This window comes from Schistocerca piceifrons, chromosome 8 (assembly GCF_021461385.2).
Source record: "Schistocerca piceifrons isolate TAMUIC-IGC-003096 chromosome 8, iqSchPice1.1, whole genome shotgun sequence".
In the NCBI taxonomy this organism is placed as follows: Eukaryota; Metazoa; Arthropoda; class Insecta; order Orthoptera; family Acrididae; genus Schistocerca; species Schistocerca piceifrons.
Window position 1 is genome coordinate 380,764,291 of NC_060145.1, and position 19,910 is coordinate 380,784,200.

The window sequence follows — 19,910 nt, forward strand, 5'->3', positions numbered from 1 at the left end:
TAGGACACATTCTGAGACATCAAGGGATCATCAATTAAGTGTAGGAGGGAAGTGTGGAGGTAAAAATCATAGATGGAGACCAAGAGATGAATACAGTGAGCAGATTCCGAAGGATGTACAATGTGGTAGTTCTTTAGACATGAAGAGGCTTGTACAGGATAGAGTAGCATGGAGAACTGTGTCAAACCAGTCTTCAGATTGAAGACCACAACCACAACCACAACAGCGACAACAGTTTGTAATACATAACGCCAAAATACTGAAACAAGCTATTTAGTATCTAATATGCTGAAATTTCTACAGGTATTTGTTAAACTTCACAATAGAAATGAAAATTTTTGCAAATTGCTGAAAATTGACAGTTTTTGTTTCTGTTGTTAAATATTAGCATTATTAATTAGTTCTACAACAAGCAACAGTATAATATGTCAGTATATTAACAGTTTCCAGAATGAAATTTTCACTCTGCAGCGGAGTGTGCCTGATATAAAGCTTCCTGTTAGATTGAAACAGTGTGGCAGACCAAGGTAGGAGATGAGGTACTTGGAAGGTAGGAGATGAGGTACTGGCGGAAGTAAACCTGTGAGGATGGGGCATGATTCATGCCTGGGTAGCTCAGATGGTAGAGCACTTGCCCGCGAAAGGCAAGGTCCTGAGTTCAAGTCTTGGTGTGGCATGCAGTTTTCATCTGCCAGGAAGTTTCATTTTAACAGTTGTAATCTCAAAAATGTACTCACAATATCATGATAGGTTGCTGACATGCTGCCTCCTTACATTGTTTTGTTTTGTAGTTACGCAAAAGGGAAAGCTCAACTCACATTACTGTCAGAATATAATTTGGAATAGTCCCCTTCAGTAAAGCTGAAATTGTCACTGCTCCCTCCCAAATGTACCGGGTGATCAAAAAGTCAGTGTAAATGTGAAAACTTAATAAACCACGGAATAATGTAGATAGAGAGGTAAAAATTGACATACATGCTTGGAATGAAAAAAAAAAAAAAAAAAAAAAAAAAAAAAAAAAAATGTCAGTGATTGCGCATGACAGTCATGTATAAAAGGAGCTGTAATGAGAGAGAGAGAATCAGATGCGCCAGCAGTCGCAGCATGTTGACGTTACCTGAAAAGGTGCTTTTAGTGAAGCTGTATTATCAGAATGGGGTATGTGCTAGTTCAGTGTTACGATCCTATTGCCATAGGAAGGGGATTTGAATGGGTAAAGGTCCGTTGACAAATGCAGCTGTGGCAAGAATGATTTCAAAGTTCGAAGCCACGTGTTGTTTAGACGATAGACCCCATAGTGGCCGACCAAGCACAAGGCGTAATGCTGCTGAGACAGTTCAGGCAGAAATGGAGACTGTTGCGGGTTCGGCTATGCACGGGGAAGTCAGCGCTCATGCAGTCGCACATTGCACCGGCATTCCATACACTACTGTTTGGTTGGCACTGAGGTATATCCTCCGATGCTATCCGTACAAAATCCATCGGCATCATGAACTGTTACCTGGTGATTTAGTGAAGCGGAGGGCATTTGCGCAGTGGGCATTTCAAAAGATGGCGAAAGATGAGGATTGGTTGAGTAACGTGTTGTGGACCGACGAAGCTCATTTCACGTTCCAAGGGTCTGTCAATGCCCACAACTGCAGAATTTGGGCTACCGAAAATCCTAGAACTGTCGTGTAAAAACTCCATTGCACGACGAGAAAGTCACGGTATGGGTTGGATTTACCACATCTACCGTTATCGGGCCTTTTTTCTTCGAGGAATTGCGCGATTCTGGTTTTGTAACTGCTACCGTGACGGGTGAAGAGGTACGCCGATATATTACAGAATCGCATCACCCCCAACCTGACTGATAAACACCTGCTGGAACGTACGGTGTTTATGCAGGATGGCACTCCACCCCATATTGCTAGACGTGTGAAAGATCACTTGCGCGCGTCGTTTGGTGATGATCGTGTGCTCAGCTGCCACTTTCGTTATTATTGGCCTCCCAGTCCTCAGACCTCAGTGTGCATTATTGGCTTTGGGGTTACCTGAAGTCGTAAGTGTATCGTGATCGACCGACATCTCTAGGGATGCTGAAAGACAACATCTGACGCCAATGCCTCGCCATAACTCCGGACATGCTTTACAGTGCTGTTCACAACATTATTCATCGACTACAGCTATTGTTGAGGAATGATGGTGGACATATTGAGCATTTCCTGTAAAGAACATCATCTTTGCTTTCTCTTACTTTGTTATGGTAATTATTGCTATTCTGATCAGATGAAGCGCCATCTGTCTGACATTTTTTGAACTTTTGTATTTTTTTGGTTCTAACAAAACCCCATGTCATTCCAAGCATGTGTGTCAATTTGTACCTCTCTACCTACATTAGTCCGTGATTTATTCAGTTTTCAAATTTATACTGAGTTTTTGATCACCCGGTATAATTAAATTGTGAGTTCTTCGAGAATGTCTTTGTTTTTGGCTGCCTTTCTGATGACACTTACAGTGCTGTTTACAATTTTGGTATAGGTTTCTCTGGTCATTTGATTGACAGTTGCTACGAGGATATTTTCAACTTCACAGATGATGAATCTTTTATTGTTTGCAGTAGCTTAATTTTTTGTTTGCGCTCTTACCCCTTCAGTGGAATTGAAGTGATAATTGTACAGAGAAAGCGGAAAGATTTCATGCCCATGCCTTTTACCAACGTCAACAGTTACTAATGTTGGAAATTGTGGTTTCTTTTGTGCTACAGTTTTGAGCAATTCAGCCTTTCTCAGATCTTTTCTGAAATCCCCTTTTCATCATTTCAGGCACTAAATAGTATCATCTTTTCTAGTTGGCAAAGGTGGTGTCTTGTCATGAACAGCAGAATGATACAGGGCATTTTCCGTAATGATCAATGATGGACTTATCTGATTTGTCATAAGCGATGTCTTGAACCACTTTTGAAAAATATTATTGTTCATCTCATCATGGTGTGTAAAATAATAATTTGCCTTTCTTTTCTAACAGGCACTGCCATGGTTCCCTCGGGTATTCCATCACTCCATCCTCAACATAATGTTTGACATTAATCCAAGTTTCATCTATCTACACCATATTTTTGAATCTGATACCCATGATCTGTGCAGAAATCTGCATTGCCGTGCAATAGCATATGTTCTTTTGATTACTATTTTGCATCTGTTAAAAAAACACTGCTTTCTGAAGTGGTGCTAGTAATTTAGACGAAGTGGGATGTTCCCTTATCTTACTATAGCTACATATATGACAACGAATAGTGTCGTCCAAAGCTATCACTTGCTTCGTCCTTGACTGCACCTTTCCTGATGTGTGCAACTTTGCTGTGCCACAATCTAGACTGTACTGTTCTTTTCCTGTATTTACAATAGTGTTCTTGTTTATTTTCAATGCTGTTGCAGTCCTCTTCATAGTGTGAGCAGTAGGACTCTCCTTTTTCCTTTTCTTTCTCAAAGTAGTCCCTCAGTGAACACACGACTTTGTGGGACTGGCTGTGTAACACACTTTTCTTCCTTCGTTTCTTTTCATGTGTTGAACTGGCAGCATTTATCACACTGCTCATTGTTTGATATGAAACAGAAGTAAATACACATTGAAAACAAACAAAAACAAAAAAAAAACTATGAACTGAGTTATTTAGACAAGAGACAAAGTGTCAGCACCAACTGCACGTGAGACATACTGGCACGTTTCAGACATGTCCACATCAGGCTGGCAGAGTGGCATTGTGACTCGTGCCACCTGCTCAAGTGCAGTCCATTGTTGGCTGGCTACCTGCACTCACTAGGAAACAGAACCGTGCTACTGAACAGCCAGTATCAAAGACTTGTTACCCAGACTACAATAACTGGTACAGTGGGAAATACCCTCTGCAGTGCACTTGACAGTGATTTGCAGAGTATAGATGTAGAAACACATGTACACCATATGCACAAAAACACAAATTATCTACTTTCTATAAAAAAATAAGAAAAATGACTCACTTTGCAGAAAACACTGAGGTCACAAACATCACCACTACCTTCATATCCACCAACAGCTGTAGTGGTCCAGCTTCTCCTAGTAACTATACTCACAGATTTTTGTGTTTGTGCTTGTTCAGGGCACATGTCATTGTGCGAATAGTGGGAAATACATTGCATACAGCAAGGAGTTTCTATTAAAATTTGAACACATCTGACATCTGTAGTACACACTGTGTTGAAAATACCCTCTGTTAGAAAGACACTGTGGTGCAACATCTCCTATGTTGTGAACAACAAATCTGATTAAGGAAAAAGAAACACCAAACTGTGGGAACTCCAGGTAGGAATATCAACAATTTAGGAAAAGACAGATTGCTACTTACCGTAAAGAAAAAATGTCAAGCTGCAAACAGGCACAATTAAGACTCTTAGGTAAGGCTTTCGGCCACAGCTTTCATCAGTAACAGCCTTCATCAGAAAGACACACACACACACACACACACACACACACACACACACACACACATGACCACCAACTCCCGCATCTTGGGCCAGAATGCAACTATCATGTGGGATGCAAGAGCAATCTGGAGGAGGCAATGAAGGTGAAGGGATAGTAGTGCACAGGTGGGGAGAGAGACGAGCACTGTCTGGTGGAGTGTACCAACAGGTGCATTGTCAGGAGGTTGTGGGGCAGGGAGTTGGAGAACAAAGGAGCAAAGAAGGATAGGAGCAAGGAAAGATAGGTGGACGCATTGGCAGAGGGCTGGAAATAAACTGGATGAGAGATGACAATGGGGAGGAGATGATAGGACAGAGGGGGTGGAAACTACTGGGTTGAGGGTGTGGTGACAATATGTTACCATAGGTTGAGGCTGGGATAATTATGGGAGTGGAGAAGCTGTTGTAAGGATAACTCCCATCTGTGCAGTTCAGAAAAGCTGGTGGTGGTTCACGTAACCCCACAGGGTGGTCTATTTTGCTGTTGGCCATAGTGTGGAGGTGGCCATTTATCATGGTGGACAGCTGGTTGGTAGTCAAGCCAATACAGAAAGCTATGCAATGATTGCAGCAGAGCTGGTAAATGACATGGTTGCTTTCAAAGGTGACCTGGTACCTGATGAGGTAGGATAATCTGTGACAAGACTAGAATATGAAGTGCTGGGTGGGTGGATTGGGCAGGTTTTGGACCTGGGTCTTCTACAGGGATATGATCCTCCACAAAATCTAGAGCCAAAACATTCCATGTAATACTGTTGTTAACCTTTCCACCAAAGCCCTCAGCTCCACAGAAGTTTCAGTCCTATCCAAAGGCCTCACCTTAAGCCCTACACCCAAATTTAACCATGCGTGACTTGTCAAAACCTACTCTCCTCCTCCTAATCCCTGCAATAAATAATTTCCTTGCCACCAATCCTTCCAATCAAAACTATCCAACTGTGATCCTCCTCCCCCTCCCCCTGGACACCATCCAGGAATTCCTTACCTCATCCTACATGCAGACAAAGGTTACATCACTGTTGTTAAAAATCGCCGTAACTACCTGGTAGGAAGCCTTCGCCAATTATCTGACTCCTCCACTATAAACTCTTGTCAGAGTGATCCCATCCCAGAAGTTCAACACAAACTCCAATCCCTGCTTAAAGCCTTAGGCCTTTCCCAGAACATCTCCCCTGAATTCATTTCCCTCCTCACCCCTGTGATGCCCCACACTCAGCTCCTACATGCTCCCCCAAAAACCACGAACCTAACAGTTCTGGGCACCCCATTGTAACTAGTTATTGTGCCCCCACTGAAAAAAATTTGGCCCTCATTGACCAACACCTCCAACCAATTGCCTGTAATCTAGCCTCCCATGTCAAAGACACTAACCACATCCTTCACGACTTTCCACCATCCCCAACCCTTTACCTTCTGGATCCCTATTCGTCACTGTTCATGTCACCTCCATATACACAAACATCCCTCATGCCTATTGAATACTACTTTCCCAATGCCCTTCAGACTCCAAACCCACCCCTCATTCTTCATGCACCTTACTAACTTTATCCTAATGCACAACTACTTCCCATTTGAAGTGAAGGTATATAAACAAGTCTGCGGCACAGTCGTGGGCACTTGCATGGCACCCTAATATGCCAGCAGTTTTATAAGCCATCTAGAGGAGAACTTTGTAGCCTCCCGAAACACCAAACCACTAGTCTGGTTCAGGTTAATTGATGATATCTTCATGATCTGGACTCAGGGCCAAGACACCCTATCTTCATTCCTTCACAACCTCAACACTTTCTCTCCCATCTGCTTCATGCAATCCTCCTCAACTCATTGTGCCACCTTCCTAGATGTTGACCTCCTCATCTCTGATGGCTCCATCTGCATCTCTGTCCACATTAAGCGCACAAACTACCAACAGTACATGCATTTTGATAGCTGTCATCACTTTCACACGAAAAAATCTCACCCATACAATCTGGTCACCTGTGGATGGCATATCTGCAGTGACAAAAACTCCCTATATCAGTATGCTGAGGGTCTCACAAAGGCCTTCACAGACAGGCACAATCCCCCAGACCTAGTCTGCAAACAGATCTCCCATGCTATTTCCCCTCATATCCCTCACCCTCCCACTACCCCCAAGAACCAGCCACAAAGGAGTGTCCTCTTCATCCCCCAGCACCACCCTGGACTGGAACAACTGAACCAAATCTTTGTCACAGCTTTCATTACCTATCATCTTGCCTGAAATGAGGGACATACTACCCGATGTACTTCCCTCCCCTCCTAAAGTCGTGTTCCATCACCCACCCAATCTCCACAACATCCTAGTCCATCCCTGTGCCATTCCCAATCCAATTCCCTATCACAAGGGTCATATCCCTGTGCAAAATGTGCCCCATCCACCCACCCACCCAGCACTTTCTACTCCAATCCTAACCTCTGCTGGTGTTTCTGAAATAAATTGTTTTTAAACGCCAGACAGATGTATTGGGGATAATAAATAATTTTCAGTACCTGAATAATTCAACTGTATATCTGATCTGAACCAAGCAGGTACAGAGATTTTGTATGGTTTGTATTGTTTGTAATTTTTTCCAGAAACAACCTTTTTTACCATAAACGTCACTTCATTATGACACTTTATTTCAGATCACACTATTTTGATTCTACATGTAGTCTTTTACCTATGTTCAGTATTGCCCTTTGCTTCATTATAGTTGAATGAGTAATAATGTACATCATAACCAGTTGGATTCTTAAGTTGACAGTGTTTGTGGAAATTCGAGCAACCTATATTGGAACTACAGAAAATAATCATAAGAAAGGTGTACTGTATATACTAGAAAATTGTGTTGCCCATTAACTAAGAAAATCTGAAGTTATTAACACTTCCCTTCCTACAAAAGTACGCAGTGGCAACTTGTGAAAAATTATACCAATATGCTACAATGTGGTGGCCTTCTGACTTACAGTGGTAGTAATCAAAACTGAATTGAATACATTAATTTTACACATATAAATTAAACTGTTTAAACAGAGTTAAATTTTATGATTAATAGTTTAACATAGCAAAGGATTTAAAATAAATAAAAGTTGTTGTCAGTGGGAATCAAACCCAGGTCTGCCAATTACCAGTCCTTGCTTTGGCCCACTTGCCCACAGTGCCATCACAACAACTGTTCTATAAAACACCATCATACACCACACTTGTGCAGTACACTACACACAACTTCAAAGAAAGATACTGACATAGTGCTGTGAGCAATGTAGCACTCATAGTGCCAGAATGAATGATGTCACATCGGAGCATGCATAGTAGAAGACAAACGGCTGTGATGCTTCTCCTAGTTGATCATAGCACAACTGACCATTTTTTTTTTTTTTACACTGGTTTCTAGCTATTATGGAGAGAGCGCTACGAAAGTATTTTAATCCATTTTACTTGCATACCAGCATGCATTCAAGGAGAAATGGCATAATTTTAGTGTGATATTTGCAGTGTGCCATAACGCATTAGCATATGATAGCCAGCCATCACTGTGTTTATAGTATTGTCTTTTCACATAGCAGTTTAAAATTATTCATGGAAACTATTTTGATCACTCATATAATATGAGGAAAAAATAAATTGCTATTTACCATAAAATTAACACATTAAGCTACAGACAAGCACAATTAAAAGACATTTACATAAAAAAATGTTTGGCCACAGACTTCATCAGAAAAGCAAAGAGAAACATTTGACAGCCAACTCCGGCAGCTCAGACTGCCCAAGCTGCCACAGTTGGTGGTCATGACTCCGTGAAGTGTGCTTGCTTGTGCGAATGAATGGTATGTTTCTCTTGGTTTTTTTTATGAAGGCTGTGGCCATAAGCCTATGTGTAAGTGTCTTTTGATTGTGTCTGTCTGCAACTTAATGTGTCCTGCCTCTGGCATGGATGTGTATGATGTCCTTAGGTTAGTTAGATTTAAGTAGTTCTAAGTTCTAGGGGACTGATGATCTTAGAAGTCAAGTCCCATAGTGCTCGGAGCCATTTGAACCATTTGAACTCGCATGTCTTTTTTGCTCAAATCAAATAACTAAGATGTGTGTATTATAACTAAATCACAATTTAAATTAATTCAATTCACAATTCTCTGGACTATTTTCTGTAGATTTGGTGGCTGATACAATAAACTGAGAAGCTCCAAGAACAGCAGAAGATAACCTCATAACATCTTGTAGCTTATAAAAAACCAGATGAAAGACTAGCAACATTCGTATGTTGCCTCCATGTGCTACTGTATTTGTACAGACCATGATAACTTAGGACATTTCTACATATGAACTTTCATGTGTATTGTCTTTAATTTGTGTGGAATCATTATTTTAAAACTTTGTGTAGCATTAGATACAGTGTCAAAGTGAAGATACATGGGAATACTGTTTTAGGATAAATAGACTGGAACTGTCAAAAAGAACACAACTCAGATTCAGAAACAGTAGACTTATGCAACAGGTGGGACTGAGCGTTAACTGTGTACGTAAAATTAATGTAAGTTGAGGTCTAATTTTGCTCACAAATACACGCAGATTATGTTCAATTGGGACCAGAGACTAAAGAAAGCAATGTAATTTGGAAGAAAAATGTTTTATAAAATGATCAACTGTACAACAAATTATACACTGTGGGAACAAAAGTCACAGGATACCTCCTAATATTGTGTCGGAGCTCCTTTTGCTCAGCACAGTGCAGGAACTGATCTCTCGATTATGTCTCATAAATGTTCAATGGGATTCATGTCGGGCAATCTGGGTGGCCAAATCATTCGCTTGAATTGTCCAGAATGTTCTTTAAACCAGTTGTGAACAACTGTGGCCCAGCATTGTCATCCATAAAAATACCAGCTTTGGGAACACATAGTCCGTGAGTGGCCAAACATAACCATTTCCAGTCAATGATCAGTAAAGTTGGACTAGAGGACCCAGTCCATTACATGTAAAAACAGCCCACACTATTATGGAGCAACCATCAGATTGCACAGTGTCTTGTTGACAACCTGGGTCCATGGCTTTGTGGGATCTGTGCCATACTCAAACTCTATCATCAGCTCTTACCAGCTGGCATTACTTGTGTGTTAGCACTGACAACTCTACACACATTCCACTGCTGTCGGCCATTAAGTGAATGCCATTGGCCACTGCATTGTTCGTGGTGAGAGCTAATGCCTGAAATATGGTATCCTTGGCATAATATTGACACTGTAGATCTTGGAATGTTGAATTCCCTAACGATTTCTGGAATGGAATGTCCTATGCATCTAGCTCCAACTACCATTCCATATTGAAAGTCTGTTAATTCCCGTCATGCAGTCATATTCTCGTCCAAAACCTTCTCACATGAATCACCTGAGTACGTACAACAGCTCCGCCAATGCACGTTTTACTATCCCATGTCTTCTGTTACCTCGCTGTATTACAGTACAGTATCATGCACTAATGTAAAGCGAAGTTAATGTGATGTAGAAGGCTTCATGAAATCTAACATTGTCTTATGCTGAGTCAGTTTCTATTTTTTTCTTCTCTCACAAAATTTCCTCGTAACACACTAATAAATTTTGTATTCCCTATTTTGTAGCAGAAATGTGCATTCCATTGGAGTCTGTTTTTTCTAAGATTTGTAATTCTTTTTTAATTCAACTGAGGTTGTCTGTCAACTATGCAACTAGCATTTGATTGTCTGATTGAACTTGGTCTAAAGAGTCAAACTGTTTAATGTTTTGCTCTTGGTCACACATTCCATTACCAATTTTCAGCTCCTAATTGTGTGAATCCAGCAGTTCTTGAACATAATCATCATCCACCTCTAAATTTAATAGTCTGGCAAGATCGACCGCTTCTTCAATTACATTATCAACTTGATCATGATCTGACACTGATTCTCCCCAGGTTCAGTGATGAAAAAAAAAATTGAACAGGTTTTTCAGATGCCATTTAAAATTTTTTGTGGAAGTTCATTCCAGGACTGTCCAACAATTCCACAACATCAAAAACATTGGATTTCTTCCATAAGTCTTTAACACAGAGCTCATTGTTTTGTCTCATAGTTTCACGTAGATGCACAAATGATCGTTTTGTGTAGCAAACAATGGAAAAACCAGGACAGAACATAGCAATATTATGCAAAGGATAGTTGCTACTCACCATATAACAGAGATGTTGAACCCCAGGTAGGCACAACGAAAAGACTGCCAGAAAGAGCTTTCGGCCAACAAGGCCTTTGCTCTTATTTTTCTTCCTATCGTTCTTTTTTCATTTGGAATGTGCCTGTATTGCCTGTAATCTATAATCTGTAATCTAGTGTCAACCAGAACCCTTTATATCAGTTGGTAAAATGGCAGCTCGTCGAGGCAGTATGAGGGTATTTTCAGGTAACCAATGATAGTGAGTAATTACAGTTTGCTTTTAGTGCTAAAATTTAAATTTTCCTGTCTTGAGTTTGCTCGTACAGGTTAACATTAATCACCATGGACAAAGCGATCGTGATTTTAGTTCTGCCGCAGATTGTTGAATGCTATTGTTAGCACATCATGAAGTTGAGGTTAGGTTGGGACACGAGTTTAAATTCAGAACTACAAAATGCATCATCTGCCACAGTTCAGTCATTGGTCACTTAAAATCAACCGTCAACAGACAGTATTTCATTTCCTAACAAAGAGATAGAGGGGCTGGCCAGTACTTACCTCAGCTCAGTACAGCTGATAGATACACATAAAACAGAACTGAAAATTTACGTTCCTTGCTTTCGGAACAAATGTTCCTTCATCGGGGAGGAGAGAGGGGAAAGAAAGGGAAGAAGGGAAAGGAGATTCAGTTACTCACAACCCAGGTTATGAAGCAACAGGGGAAGGAAAATAGGGAGGGTAGCAAGGATGAAGGCATGGTTGTCAGAAGGAAGCCAAAGATATTCTTTGGCTTCCCTCTGACAACCGTGCCTTCATCCTTGCTACCCTCCCTATTTTCCTTTCCCTGTTGCTTCATAACCTGGGTTGTGAGTAACTGAATCTCCTTTCCCTTCTTCCCTTTCTTTCCCCTCTCTCCTCCCCGATGAAGGAACATTTGTTCCGAAAGCTAAGAACGTAAATTTTCAGTTCTGTTTTATGTGTATCTATCAGCTGTACTGAGCTAAGTACTGGTCAGCCCCTCTATCTCTTTGTTAGTATTTGTTTCACATCTTTATATGAGATTTTCCATTAATCATTTAGTATTTCATTTCCATCATTCCTTGTGGTGGCCACGTCCAGCATTGCTCACAATCTGCGTTACACATCAACAGCATTTGTGAAGTTAAGCACCATGTTTGTGTGTCATCTATAACTGAGCTAAGATGAGTGGAAATGGGATTGGAAATGTAACAGTATGAAACACACATTCAGATCAATACACCTTAAAAGAAAAGATGAGTGGAAATGGGATTGGAAATGTAACAGTATGAAACACACTTCAGATCAATACACCTTAAAAGAAAATATGGTGAGAAAGAGGTTGAAATGATTGCTCATTTTAAAAGATGGAAAAAGGAGAACCAACAACAAGAGATCTGGAATGGACAGAATTTGGAAGAAGACCAATCGGAGGACCACAAACAAGATGGAGGGATCAGGTAAAGGATGATGTGATGTGAATTGGAGAGGACTACAGTGGGAGGAAATACTGAACAATAGACTGAGGGAGAAAATTTAAGATTGGAAGACGCTTTGCGTAAGCAGAAAATTTTGAGTAAGAAAAAGAAGAAGAAGAAATTTAAAACCATAAAATTATAAGGAGAGATCAATGAAATTAATTTAGTTCCCAACCCATGTTTCTGGCAATTAATTTCTTGAATGTATTTTCACAAAGAAATAGATAATAACGAAAATTAACACAAATCAAACAAACAGTCTTTCTGACTTTTCGAACTACTAGAGCCTTTCTCAGAGATGAGAGAGGGATAGAGTGGGGAAGTTTGGAAAGGAGTCATCTTTTGTGTCTTGCCAACTATAAGTCATAGACTTGTTGCTGAAGTGGATTAAGAGCTATGTAATGATTCTAATAAAAGTTTGTTTGCTCATCTATTGTTTTGCACAAAGAATCGACTATAGATTCTGTTAACAACCAGTCACATTATTCTATGTATGTGACACATTTACAACATAGAGGAGGCACACTGAGTTGCAGACAGAGTTTCAGATGAAAGAATCCTCCTTCCGAAATAGAAAACACACACATGGTCATGCAAGTGCAACTCATGTACACATGGTGATTGACTGCATGCACTGGGGCCCAAGTGCAGACTGCAGCTGCATCTGACGTGAGCATCAAACTGCATCCTAGAATTTCCATTGTTTGGCATTTATATCACTCTTATCAGTCATCAAAAAGCAATGTTGAGCTGAGTCAAAGTGCACAAAATCTCATTACAGTATATGTTGCAGTGTTGTATTGCTGCCAGATGATTTTGAATCCACGTCACGTATCACTTTCCTCAGCGTTTGTACCTTGGTACACACACTGGTTTGTCACTAAAGTTGTCATCACTTTATAAAAGCACCTTTCTGTTTTGAATTTGACAAATGACTCCTGTTCTCCATTGCATCCATTAGTAAACACAGGGTTGGATGCATGAAGCATGCTCATGAAACAAATGCTAGAAATAGCTGAGAACATGCTGTCTTCACTGTTAACAGGTACCATCTAGCAGAACAAGCTTTATCTAATAGCACAACAAGATCATTTGGCCTGTAACTTGTCATTCTCATTTACTACAAGGTGCAGAATCACGCAGACAGATATATCAGTCATACCCACTTAAAGGCCTAATGTGTCAGCAACAGTGTGCTTCTAAATCAATATGCAGCGACACTCACTGAGTGAATCATTTAAATGTAAAAATACTTTTTCTTCTAAATTTTTGATATATATAGTACTAATATTTTCATTGGCAATTTCTCTGTATAATGGACTAAGCAGTCTAGTTGCAGGAAGGAAACATAAAAATAAAATTTTAGCATACCCCATTTTCCTTTTTTTAAAAAAAAGAAAGAAAAAAAAAATAATTTAACGAAACGTTTAGCTGCTGGGGAAAACTGTGATTGAATTAAGAACAATATAAATAAATAAGAATTATCTTACAGTTAGTTATTAGTCTCTCTCTCTCTCTCTCTCTCTCTCTACACGTGCGCATTTGTGTGTGTGTGTGTGTGTGTGTGTGTGTGTGTGTGTGTGTGTGTATTTGTTTGATATTGCTCAGTGTATCTTCATATTGTTCTAATATATTTCTCTCCTCTCCCTTCATTTCAGGAATTGTATGGATTCATTCGCTTGCATAATCTTGTTTTGGCGCCAGCAGCAGAATTCTATTTGGAGTACCACTCTATGGCCAAGTCAACATAGTGTTTTGTGCTTGAAGTTTCTGCGGTTTTATTCTATTCTCAAGTGCTTTTTTTGCATAATTAGTCAGTCTGATATACAGGTATTCCCTTATTTATTGCTTGAAAACAAAAATTTGGTTGAAACCAATAAAGATAATGTAGAATATTTACTTCACAAAAGTTAAGAATCTGGCTTTATTAGCAACAGACACTGTGTCCTAATCAGCGAAATGAATGAAAGGAAGTACAGCAACTCATTCCACTGTGTTACATTGCTCCTGTTAAGTTGATGAATTTGTAACATTAATGTTTTTACTACCACTGCTCATCTGTGGAAGATTGTAATATGGTAGATATACTATGTAACAAACCTCATAGTTACATTTTATAGCTCTTGGTTCTCTATGTCTCATTTTGAGTTTAGGAATATCCTCACTCTCTATATCTCTCTCCCTTTCTCTCTTTTAATCTTTCCATATTTGGCCTTACACTGGGATGATTTAAAAACCATGACACTCCATAAATTGGCATATTCTTTGCTAAAATCATATACAATATGTGAACTTGTCTCAAACTGGTATCCTTATTATATTGTGAAACCAGTAGTTTGGTGTGAAATCCAAACAGCATTTATGGGGATGTGACTAGGTAGAATTGTTCAAATTGGCCATTATTTCGATGAGTAACCTCCCTATGATTCTCAAGGCTTTAACGACACTAAACTTTAGTGCCTTGAGAATGTTGGGGAGTTTACCAAACAGTATTAGGTTATCTGGACTATTCTACATGGCTCTATTCCTGTAAACTATTCAAACACAGTAATTTAGTAACTTGCTTTCCTTACGAAAATGTTGATTTAATTCCTGTCTGTGCCATAGTCTTCCACACAGTATTTCTTTCATGAATGCTGGATTAAAATTGAAACATTCCATCAGTTGATGTTTTATGGCAGAAGTTTGTGTTGTCAGCAATGTGAATGAATGAGTGAGTGAGTTGCTGTTTCACTTTTGGTGGTTTCTTATAAAAAAAAACCTATTTTATGTAATATGTGTGATGGACCTAATCAAATAGTGCTCCCCTGCGTGTGGAAGAAAATGAATATGTACAGCGTATATGTTTTTGAGCACTGATTATTACGGAAAATAATCAGTTTCTTTCGTGGCACGATGAAATGAATGTACATATGTACAGTAGTTGCATTTGTTAAGATTTAAAGTCTTGTGTAATCTTTAAGGTACGGCCTGCCTTGCCTAAAGCATGGCTCCTCAACAGCCACTTCATGTATACGTAAAATGTGCAAGCCTGTTGCCAAGAAACTTCTTAAACAGTCTCTTGCTACAAAGTGTCAATATCCATTATTCGGTGTGGTGTGTGGCACTTGTTGTTTATTTATAAAGTTTGGAACCATGGGTCACAGTGACCTAATCTCTGTAGTGGCATAGTTGTTTCTTGGCAGCATGGCTGCATCTTTCCAAAGCTAGTTCCTCTAAATAAGATGAAAAAATACCAGGTATACGCTACATTTAAGAAACTTGAGATTACTGTCTGGATGTATTTAATATAAATGGTATACCAACAAAAATCGTTTGATGAGCCATATTAAAAGTACTATTTTAATTATTGTGATTATCTTGTATTATAATCTGATAAAAAACCTGTTCAAAAGCCACTCATATTGTTGATGGCTTTTCTGTTTGACCTGAAGAGAAACTGCATTTTGTACTTCTGCCCATACATCCATTTTTTCATCTTTCTCTCTGACACTATTATCTAGTAGTAGTACCCCTTTTCAAAGATTCAGTATACTGACGTACACAGTGTTAAATTTTTACCATTAAAACCGCCCAAGTTGCTCAGATAAAGTATTATTAATAACTGTAATAATAATTAAATGGTTCTCTGTAAAAGTATACGTAGCTCCAAAGAGATGGAGAATCTCTTTGCTGTATATTTAGGACTGTATTGGAAAAATTTTACAGAATTGATGCTTTCAAGTGTTTGCAGACTTTTAATGGTCATTGTGCTCTTCAGTCAACTAAAACAAACAGAAGAGGGCCTTGTGTCCACCACTTACCTTGCTGAAAAATTAACATGGTGACAGAACTTCCCATGTGATTAAATTGGAAATCTTTGATTTACATTAATTTTATTTGTATTAATTTTTGTCACTGCCAAAATGGAAATAAATTACTGTTACCAAAATAAAAATGAGGAAAACAGTTAAGTGTTATCAGTTAGTTTTTCATTTGCTGGTGCTCAAAATAGTTCATACACTGCATTACAAATGACAACTGCTTACATGTTGTTGAAGAACACACTATGTGTTTATTGTCAGCAATGGAGACACTAGAACATGATTTTTGTTGGCCATCATGGAATGCTGTTTCTAAAGCACAGGGAAGTTGTGTCATAAAACCAGTGTTTTAGCAATGTGCTATTGTGATAGTTACATATTCACAAAAGCTTATAATTAGATGTAACAGTGAAAGGTGCAAATAACTGCAATAAGAATGCTATTGATACAGAAAAGAAATTGGCTTTAAACAATTTCATTTAACCAAATGCCTGTTGTAGTATGACATTTTACTTTGAGACATTGTATCTCAGCAGACCCATTTATGTTACTGTAGTAATACTAGTGAAGGAAGTATTAACGTATGCTGGGCCAAATACCTTTATCTGTAATATTTCTGTTTTTTAATAAAAAAAATTGACAGTTGAAATTGGATGTGTGGAAAAAACTGTGACTAGTGTGCTATGCCAAACTAAAATTGTCTTGAACTTTAGTCCAAGAGTATACGATAATTATAGGAGAATTTTCAGTACAATTGAGATTATAAGTAGCCCATAAGACTAATTTTGATATGTTGTTATTTTGTGCCTAGAATAATGTGAAAGTTTCTTTTGCTGTCAAAAAGTCTGTTGCCACTGTTGAGGTAATAACTGTCAGAAGTAAAAATAATGATAATAATGTAATGTATAGATAACTTTTTAAACTTATTTTGAATCTTATACACTAGAGTATACTACAAAACAAGTCTTCTATGCACTAAGGAAACATATGGTCTGACATTAAAATTTGTGACATGTTTAGCCTACACATTCTAAAATAGACGTATGTTATGTGCCATTGTTATTTGCCATGTTATGGGAGATCTAACTTTCCTGTAAAAAAAAAAAAAGTTACGTTTTTATTGCATTGTGGCTCTGTGCATGGCTGTTCAATCATCCTTTTTGAAAACTTTATCTCAGAATGCTGATGACATGTGAAGGAAATTGGCTTTAAGTAATTTAAACTAAATTAAATGCTTGTGTAGAGTGGCATTTTCTTCTGAGACATTGCACACTGGCAGAACCATTAATGTTAATGAAGGGAGTATTAATTCAAACTAAAGAAGTCATCGACATCTGACGTTAACAAGTGAAATGTTCTTACAGCTTTTAAATTGGCAAACTGATATACACACCAGACTATCAGATGACTTGCCACAAACTGAAGGGGGTTGTCTTGAAATGTAACAGGAATTGTACACAGTTTAAAGCTGTAGTGTTTCAAGCCTCATTAGTATTAATTTTGTAACTTCATAATTATTTTTACAACCACTTGGGTGAGAATGCGTATTTAATTCATACTGCATGTGCAGGTTTTGGAGTAACTCACTGTTTTATATTTATTGCACAGAAAAACTGTGCATGCAAATATTATATAACTTGTAGTGCACTTGTATTATTTAAATTAGACGCGACAAGAAATCTTGCTACAAGACAAGCTATGAATGATCAATAATAATTGTAATAATGATTCAAGTGTGGTATTGTGAATCTGCACATGTAGGCCCCTACTGCAGCATCTTTGCAATGTCTGTTACAAATGGGCAAGCTGAGTAGGGAGCCATGTTCTGTCCTGTAAATTGTACACTGTGAAATAGTTTGATAATGATAATATGTCAATGCTGGATATTTTCTATCTAATGCATTGTGGCCATTTTTCCTCCGAAGGATACTCCCTCCTTCCTACATTGATCAGCAAGTGTGCATATGTCAAATTTCATAGCCGATTCCACTAGTGGGAAGAAAGGACAATTAGCTGTTCTCATCACCCACACACTTCAAAAGCACAGTTACATTTTTTCCTTCATTTGCATTTACTCCATTACAGACTTCCCTGCTACAATCATAACAAATATTTTTCATACAAATTATTTTCAATGGTTCTATTGTTGGAATTATAAAAATTAAATTATTATTAATCATTTCTTTTGGAAGACAATCCTTGTAAAGAGAATCTGAAGCAAGCTCAGAGTGTTTGCAGTTTGCATCTCACCTTGAGAAAACTGCTGGTCATCACTGTAGCTGAACTACAGTTGTGATATTTTTTTACTAACAAAATTGGGGATTGCAATGTGAGGCAATCTAATAAGAATTTTTCAGAAGCGTGATGGTTATTATTTTATATCTACTGTTTACCTTAGTCGCAGAAAAAACACACATGCAGGAGCCACAAGGACTGAAAAATTTATTGCTCTCTTATCAACACGAAGCAAAACATTTTATGCATAAGTAGGTTAAGAAGCCATGGTGCTGTTCAAAGTATACGTACATTCAAGGTATAAAGAATTTGTTATGTATAAGAATGATTCCGATCCCGCCATGTCTTAATTTTAAGATTCTATCTTTGATAAAATGTGCAGTCATTGTGATTTGTATGCTAGATAATTAGTGTGTATATAACACTTTCATTTGTGTCATTTTTGTCAAAGTTGAAGGATTTTGTAAATGGTAACAATCTAAGTGTCACATAACAATCTTTGAGAGATTTTTTCTTAATCTTTTCTCCTGTGCCATATCAAATTAATTGCTGCTGGGAAGTTCATTTTAGTTGGTTTGGCTGCTATTAATTTAAATTTTATGTGAGATCTATACCTGTAACTAAGTGCTGGTTATTAGTAAAATATGCTCATCATAAGTGTTGAAACTCAGGGAAAAGAAGATTAAATTTGCTTTGTTTCTTGGTAGCAGCTGTGAGTTTTGCAGTCATTAATTTTTGTGAGGTGACACTACAGAACAAATGCTTAATTTTTTTCATGTGTGTGTTTGTGTATGTGTATGTATGTGTGGATGTGTGCATGTGCGTTACCATTTACAGAGTGTTTCTTTTGCAGTACATTGGATATATATATATACGTGTAATTCATACCAGTCTGTGATAAGTGCATGAAGGGACATTAACATATTGTGAGATACGTTTCTGATGGTGAAATAGTATGGGAGAGCGCTCTGTCATTTTATTTTTAATAGTCATTGTAATTGTGTTTATGATGATAGATTAATTTCATATATGCTCTGTATTTCACATGCAGTGGCATAATTCTGAGAGTTTGTACTTCTCTTAGGACATTTGTTTTTATACTTTTTGTTTTATTTCTTCATTGAAAACTTCCTAAAATACTCCTCTTAGTGAAACAGTATCCTCTTAATTTTTTCATTAGTGGACAGTATTGTAACTGTTACTTTTTTGAAGTTGTGATTAACAATTTTGTATTTAATGTTGTGAACTCTGTTGTAAACAGATTATTGATTGGTGGACAAGTGATAAAATTTGCATGTCTATAATTTCATCTTTTTATTTTTCATCTCTCATAGGTACATACATTCTGAGAAGTGCATATAAATAATTCATTCATGCCACTGAGTTGTTCACAATAAATCAGCTTTGAAATATTCATGTTGACTTTATTATATGTGTAAGATCTTTAAATTATTCCTCTCATTCCATCAATCCTTATCCTGCTGTCTCCAGCCATCCATTGTAAAGTTAGGATAGCATAGGAATAATTTTGTTGTTTATCATAAATATTATTGGTCACCCAACTGCAGAGATAGTACTATAGTTCTGGCGTGCTACAATATTATTAACAGATCAGAATTAGGTTTTTACTGAAACATCAAGTTTCAACAAGTAAGTTGTTGAGAACTGAATGTTGATGTAAAACTTTTAACTGTAGAGAATTATACAGGGAATATATATAATTATACGTATAG

General features: G+C 38.0%; 1 protein-coding gene across 1 annotated transcript in view; it reads left to right on the forward strand.

The window, feature by feature from the left end:
- The window catches only part of LOC124711126 (homeobox protein PKNOX1-like), a 731,542-nt gene extending 711,951 nt beyond the window's left edge, over positions 1-19,591 (forward strand). Inside the window, exon 12 of the mRNA XM_047241014.1 lies at positions 13,798-19,591. The gene's annotated coding sequence lies outside the window, so the exon portion shown is untranslated. The remainder of the gene's footprint in view (positions 1-13,797) is intronic.
- Positions 19,592-19,910: the final 319 nt, after the last annotated feature.